General features: G+C 47.3%; 1 protein-coding gene across 3 annotated transcripts in view; it reads right to left on the bottom strand.

Annotated features, from left to right (window-relative positions):
- plekhg2 (pleckstrin homology domain containing, family G (with RhoGef domain) member 2) overlaps window positions 1-6015 on the bottom strand; it is a 76242-nt gene extending 70227 nt beyond the window's left edge. For all 3 annotated transcript variants that reach the window (XM_020622695.1, XM_020622697.1, XM_020622698.1), the window contains exon 1: window positions 5253-6015. The gene's annotated coding sequence lies outside the window, so the exon portion shown is untranslated. The remainder of the gene's footprint in view (window positions 1-5252) is intronic.
- Between the last annotated feature and the right edge of the window lie 1407 nt (window positions 6016-7422).

Below are 7422 nucleotides of genomic sequence, written 5' to 3'. Positions count from 1 at the left end.
TGGGGGGGGGGGGGGGGTCAGTGATTTATGATGGGAATGTCCAGAGGCAGCAGGAGGTGTCAAACCAGCAAATACACACATGAGCCCGCTGCATTAAACACATTTGTTGTCAAATCTATTCTGGCTGATTAAAACCTTTAACGGAAAACCAGGCGGCAAAAATACTGAACTTGCCTTTCCTGTTAATTTTGCAACAGTCAGCCACTGGTCAGAACACTACATGCGTTTTAACCCTACAGGAACCAGATGTCAGCTGGTGGTGACGCAGGCATCGACGGGCGGGAGCAGCTGACCAGTGACAATGTCTGGAGAAAGACAACAGGAGGAGAAGAAGAAGAGCTGCTGGGTCTGTGTACAGTGCAGCCAAACACACTGTAGAGGAGTGTCCGCCTCATGCTGCATTAGTCAACAAGACATCAGGAGACCTGTGAGGTTTGACCAGCTGTCTGTTGAAATCACACCTCACTGTGCCAGACTCAGACTCAAATCTCAGTTCGGTGAGACGGGTTTCAATCCTTGCAGACCTGCTCTCTTTGGAAATTCACTGCTCCTTTAAGAGCCTTCATCGTCTGCTCATCCTTACACAAACGATGACTGCTGACTCGGACGTGCTGGTAGTCACAGTACAATTAGGGCTAGAGAGTGTGTATGTGGACTTCACACGTGCACTACTGAACAAAATATGATGGCGACCTCCTGACAGCAAGAACAAGCAGAGCAAATAGTGTATAGCAACAGTAGGACCAGGAAAATGAACAGTATATACACACAGCTGACTGGTCTGGGACCCAAACCTACAACCCTTGAATCACTTCTCCTGGGTTCAACTATAAACCCAACTCACTCTCCATAGTAGGTGGTACAGTGGCTGATGAAGGTACCGTGCACCGTGATGCTCTGAGCTTCTCTCCTCTCCTTTTCTCCTCTTCCTTGTCTCTTGGTCCTGCCCATGTAAGGTGTGACGAACACATGAGGAGAGAGGACTCGAGGAAACGTTAACAACATGCAATGACCTTTCCTCTGATCCTTCATCTGAGGAGTCCAATCACCAACTCAGTTCTGATAAAGGGGTGTGTCGGTTCATAGAAAACATCCAGGAAGGTGGCTCTCATGTGTCCTTGCTCGTGACTCCTCCAGCAGCCTCCTCGCCCCTCAGGGCAGATACGTATGTATCCATGCATCCATGTGTCTGTGTGTTGTTTATGTTGTTTACTGCATTGCTCTGAGGTTGGAAAAACTGTCTCAGGCAACAAAATGTAAACCACAGACACACACACACACAGTAGAGCCTCTGTCTAACCTCAGACTTCACTAAATTGTTGGGCTAATTATTATAAACGACAAACACTGGTCGCTGAGGAAACGATCCTCCCATATCCCTCAATTACCCTGCACAGGCACTATATTAAGACTGGTTCCAAATACTTGAAATGGTTGGGGTGCATTTGAGTTCTGTGTGCCTTTGAAATCAATGGCTCCTTGTGTTTTAACCAGGCACAGAGTCTCTCAGATGGAACAGAGCAGAGGCCTCTGGCCATGTGAGAAACTGTTTAACACACACATGCTGTTAACGTGCCTCAAATTGGCCTGAAGGGTTTTATTTAAACATGTAATCCTACGGTGTTGCTCATGATTCTCCTTAAAGTTCAACTGTGGTGGAACATGAACCCACAGTTTGCCTGGATACATGTGAGTAGGTCAACACACTACCCACTGTGCCACAGAGCCACTTAACTGAAGGCGTGTTAACACCAGAGTTTGCAGGAAAGAGACAGAAGGAGGCCAAAGAAAGAAAGAAGGAAAGAAAGAGAGAAGGCAAGAGGAGAAAGAAGTGAAAGGACAGAGGGGGGATACGGCAAAAGAGACAGAAGAGAAGGCACAAACGAGAGGAGCAGAGCTTGTCTGGTCTAATGGAGGAAGAAGAAAAGCAATGTGTGGTAATAAGAGCTGAGCGCCTGTTGAAAATGCAGTTTTATGTTTATTACTTTCACAAAGCTGAAGTGAGGCCTGCGTCCCTCCCCCAGTCCAGCTCCAACCCTCTCACAGTCTGAGCTCAGTGCGGGAGTTTCTCTGCACAAAGCTCATTAGTTCACACGAAAGGTTTTGTTCAACCTGGGATTAATTTGATGGTTCACGCAGGCCTCGTCTCCGTGACTGCGACATTTAAAGGTTGACTCTGGTCAAAGCTGAACCCACAATAAATGTAGATGCACATGCACTTCCTACAGTCCTGAGGTTCACAGTTAGTGACTGATTACAGCTGTGTCTTTCCTCAGTTCCAACTCTGGTGGGACTTGAACCCCCAACCTTTGAATCATTTCTTATCTAGAAGGCCAACATGCTATCCACTGTGCTACAGAGCGTCTCATGGGCCACACGGGGCGGCGGTAGCTCAAGAGGTAGAGTGGTCGTCTCTCAATCAGAAGGTTGGTGGTTCAATTCCCCATCTCCCCAGTCCACGTGTCAGAGTGTAGCTGGGCAAGACCCTGAGTTGCCCCTGGTGGCTGAGCAGTGACTGGCATGTTTCATGGACATTGTGTACGTTTAACATATCGTGCAGCCTGGAGAAGCAGTGTCTCACATGTCCTGTACTAACTCTCACAGCAGTCACTTGTCAGCCAAGTGAAATTTTTTAGCACACAAACATCCCATTTGTGTTGAATCCATTTTAAACACTGACATGTGTTTGTTCTTGACAAAGACTAAGATCGATGCTCAGAAGGACTCAGCTGACATCTGCCTGCCAACACACACACTGTGATTCCATCAGTGTTTTTCTTAGACAATAATCAATGGGCCTTACTGGAAGACAACCAAGGATGCAATCCCCAGTGATTGTGCCTTCACACACACACACACACACACACACACACACACACACACACACATAGTTTAAAGCCAAAAGACACACACAGTTAAATGGTGTGTGTGATTAGTCACCGCGTTTCTGGGTGTCAGCCAGTGAGGACGGATTTTATGTTCACGTCGCACAGCTCTGAACTTTGAGGACATCGAAGAAAAAAAGTTGTGTGTGAGACCAACAGGGCCAAACATATCTGTCTCAGTCTTTAGGGAGAACCAGGACACACTGATATGTTTTTAATAGTTTCAGTTATCAGCTGACTGGACGACATCTACTCATGGTCTATAAAACACAAGTGACTCTGTGCCTCCACTGACTTCCTACTCACTGTGTGAATGGGAACAATGACTGACCCACACTTGTGGCAACCATCCATCCATTATCTACACCACTTATTCCTGAATAAAGTCATAGGGGGGCTGGAGCCAATCCCAGCTGACACTGGGCGAGAGGCGGGGTCCACTCTGGACAGGTGTCACAGGCCTGACGTGTAGACAAACAACCACACTCACTCCTACGGGCAGTTTAGAGTCACCAATCAACCTGAGCTGCATGTCTCTGGACTGTGGGATGAAGCTGGAGAGAACCCACACAGGCACAGGGAGAACATGGAGACTCCACACAGAAAGGCCTCGGGTCGGCCGGGGCTCAAACCTGGAACCTTCTTGCTGTGAGGTGACAGCACTGACCGCTGCTCCGCTGTGAGGTGTTCCACATCTAAAGACTTCACTTGCACTTTAAGTGAAGTCAACAACACACAGTTTAGTCTCTTCTGAAATGTTCTGCTCCTGGTAGTTTTCATCAAACAAACTGGAGGACACTGCATCTATTGTGGTCTATTTTCAGAGGCTGATGAATCGTATTTTGGTCTCCAGTGAGTGTTTGTGGCAGCAGGACAGTTTATGTGGGACTGAGTTAGAATAAACTCCAGTGTGTGTTCATGATGATGAAGGAACATGTCACCCAGTGAACAGTGTGGTCACTGATTTAATGGTTTCTGGACACGGTGGAGCTCTGTGGCTCAGAGACGTTAGTTTGGTCCTGCACAAGGAATTAGTAGAATAACACAGAACATACATTCAATTATACTTTTTAGGCACCATGGTTTGTTTTTTAATCCAATCGTTTACTCATACATATAAAAGTTTAGCTGCCACCCTGTCCTTACTTCTGGACCGTCTCTGTCTCTCTCTGTCTCACTGACGTTCCACATTCTTTGTGTGTGGGAAGTTTGTTTTGAGAAGTGTTTGAAAGATGAGACGGGGGAAAGTGACACAGACAGAGAGTGCAAACAGGACGAGGGGATTCCATTTATGTTATCTCCCTGACCTCCGTCTAGATTTCAAAGCATCAGCTCTCTGTTTAACCTAAGTGCATTTTTAATAACAGCCTAATTGTCCTTGGACATGTATAGTACAAGTCATGCACAGTGATGGCTTCCTGAAGCCAACTTAGTGAAAGTAACATGTATATGCTATTATATGGTATGTGGTGAAGATGTGCAAAATAAGGGAGAGGAAACCAACAAAAACCATTTGGTTCAAAGGGTTAAACTACATCGAATAACTAATGGATGTCAGATGTTTTACTCCTTAACAGCTGGAAACATAACGACTGAACCATGTTACATTAATTTAGTTTAAATCGTCGTTTCAAATACACTGACTACAGCCTGAACAGTCCTAGTGGCCCCTGCAGCCTGTGGTGCCCGTTACAGCCTCCTAAAGCAACTGGACACAACAAGATGATGATGTAGCCGTTTGCTTGGAGTCAAGGGTCATAAGTCAGATCGGGGTCAGGGATGGGACTGCAACCGCTAATTAAATTAGCGGCTTGTGTCCAAGTGGACCTGGATTACGCTGAGAGAAGGTCCGGAGATCAGAGCATGGCCACCGGACCTGAGGCAGCGGGGGACTTCGTCATCCTCACACTGCAGTGATGAAGATTGTAGAATCATAGCGCACATGTGCGTGAGCCAGAGAGGACAGCACCACAGACTTGCGCAAAAATGTAAAACACTCACTGTCAGCTACACGCTTCCACGACACGTGCACGCGCGCCGCCGCACTCAAAATAGACGCAGCTCATGTAGGTGGATACAAAAACGTCCATGAGAGAAAATCTTTACAAAACATGACGATGGATGAAGCTTTCAAATGATCAATACTGTGATCGATTGAAGACAGGTTGGAGCTTTTATTTTGAAAGGCGTTTCTTTGTATATGAGAATTAGCACATGAACATGATCTTATTTTATGTTCGTGTTTCTATATGCGTGTCGTGTCTTCATGTGGAGGGAGGTCCACGTCTGCTTCATGAAACCAGTGGGTGTTGTTTGTACAGATGTAACATGGAAAGTGTAGTTCAGCAGAGTGAAGTGTGCGTGTACCTCGGTGCCGGTGGGGAGTGGAGACATGTACGTCCAGCAGCCGGTGAGCCCCCGCTGACCCCGCTGACCTCAGCTCCTTTCCCACTCGCGCTCTCTTTCTCCGGTGATCCTGCTGTTTAACCGGCCGCCCCGGACGCATTGGACCAAGCACTTTCCGAACTTTCAACAACTTTCCTCTCTCACACACAACGCGCACGATCACACAACCTGCACTGTATTTCCAAAACTTTTACTTGTCAATCCTCCAGTTTGTCCACTAACCTACTTGGGCAGGTTTTACGCACAAAGAGCAAAATCTTCACCGTCCGCTCCAAGATCAGACGGTTAATGACGGAAGAACCAAAGCTTTAGGCTGACATTTAGCGTGTTAAGAAGGTCGGTCTCCCGGTGAAAGATGCGATTTAGTGGTTTGGCGATGAGCTCCGGGCGGCGGAGAGTCGGCTCGACCCCGTGTCGCTGCAGTGGAGCGATGGGGGGAGGGAGAACGCGAGGGAGGGAGGTCCAAAAACCAGAGAGGGAGAAACTCCTGACAACCGTCCAGGTTTTTACGAGCGAACAAACACTTTCAAAGAAACAGCTTCACTCTGGAATGTGTGTTGTAATCCTGGAGATTTCGCCAGTTGGGTTGAAACATCCTCCGAGGTGTTCACGGTTCATTCAGCAGTGAAAGTTAATTTCACTTTCAGCTGTTTCTGAACAGAAGTCAGGGCTTCTTCCAACTCACGGTACACGGTGCGTGTGTTAATGGAAACAAAAGTATGTGGACGCCCCCTGCAAAGTATAGATGTAACTGATAAAATAAACTGTAGCTCAGTTCAGGTCAGCCAATATGTGCAATAGGCCCACTATTGGTGTTATTAGTTACACCTGTGCTTCTCCTGCTGTGGCATGGACAATACAGGGATGTCCAATGAAAGGAGACTCCTGACTGAACGGAAATCCAACCAGCAGGATCACTGATCGAGCAGCTGATCACTGCCCTGATGATCTGATTGATCAGTTTACTCCCAGAATGTCAGACACTAGGAAAAAGTCCCACTATGACTCTCCAGAGCCAAAGGTGGCGTCTCCACAACCAGCAGATCCACAGAGACTCAGCTGATTCTCATGTCTGACAAAGAAAAGCATCAGCTCCTCACATTAAAGAAGGTGGAACCAGAACATGTCGGTGACTGTTGATTCTAAATAGCTGAGGGTCATTTTCTACCAGCGAACTGACTCATGGCTGCAGCTCTAGGTCACTGAATGGCTTCATGAGGACGACACAGTGGGTCGGACACAGTGGGTCAGACACAGGGGGTCAGACACAGGGGGTCAGACACAGTGAGGGGATCTGGTTTAGAAGGAGGAGGTTTCCTCCTCCGACAGAGGAGACCTGACAAGGCCCTGGAGACACGGCCCTTCTGGGTGGTGGTTTTTCATATGCCACCCTGTTGTGTCTGCCAACACTGTGTTGAAGGTGCAGGCTGAGGCCAGAGCTTTTTAAACAACCAAGAGATGGACACTAAACACTTAGATTGGTTTACTACTTTGTCTACAGTACAGTTAACTGGTTCTTCTTTTGAATGCACCTCCTCATAACCCTGAGACTTAGACTGATGTGCCAGCTGACTGTGCACAACTGCTGCCGGTTGACTCACACATGTACTCACACAAACTAATCAGCAACAACAGGCAGTAAACAGAGGCAGTCGACATGGCAACCACAGGTGTAACACACAAGGTAGCTCACCTTATTACAAAGCAAAACCAGTTTACGTGCTGTCTTCAGTCGGAGAGGTGCGTGCAGAGGCACGTTGTAAGTAAACGTAAACATCTGCAATGAGACCACAGATAAGTTTCACATCTACAGACACACTGTTACGGAGCCTGACCCCCGATTTGAAAAACTGACCTGTAGCAGGATGCTGTGTTGGCAAAATAAAGATTCTTCCAACAAGTCACCTCTTGGCGGGTCTTTTTTTTTATTTTTGGATTGTTGCTGCTTGAACAGTGTGTTGACTGGTGAAATAGCACCATCACGGTTCTTCTTAAAGGAGGAACAAGACAAGCTCGTCTGTCGCTAAGGGACTGTACTGCTGTCCAATGTTAGTGAGCGAGCGTCAGGGTTTCAGGGAGCTGCACTCGGCTCAGTGACTTGGAATTCTTGACAGTCTGGTTGCTTCTGCTT

This window comes from Monopterus albus, unplaced genomic scaffold (genome assembly GCF_001952655.1).
Source record: "Monopterus albus unplaced genomic scaffold, M_albus_1.0 scaffold287.1, whole genome shotgun sequence".
Classification (NCBI taxonomy): Eukaryota; Metazoa; Chordata; class Actinopteri; order Synbranchiformes; family Synbranchidae; genus Monopterus; species Monopterus albus.
The sequence above is the reverse complement of the archived record's forward strand: the minus strand, read 5'-3'. Positions and strand labels throughout refer to the sequence as shown.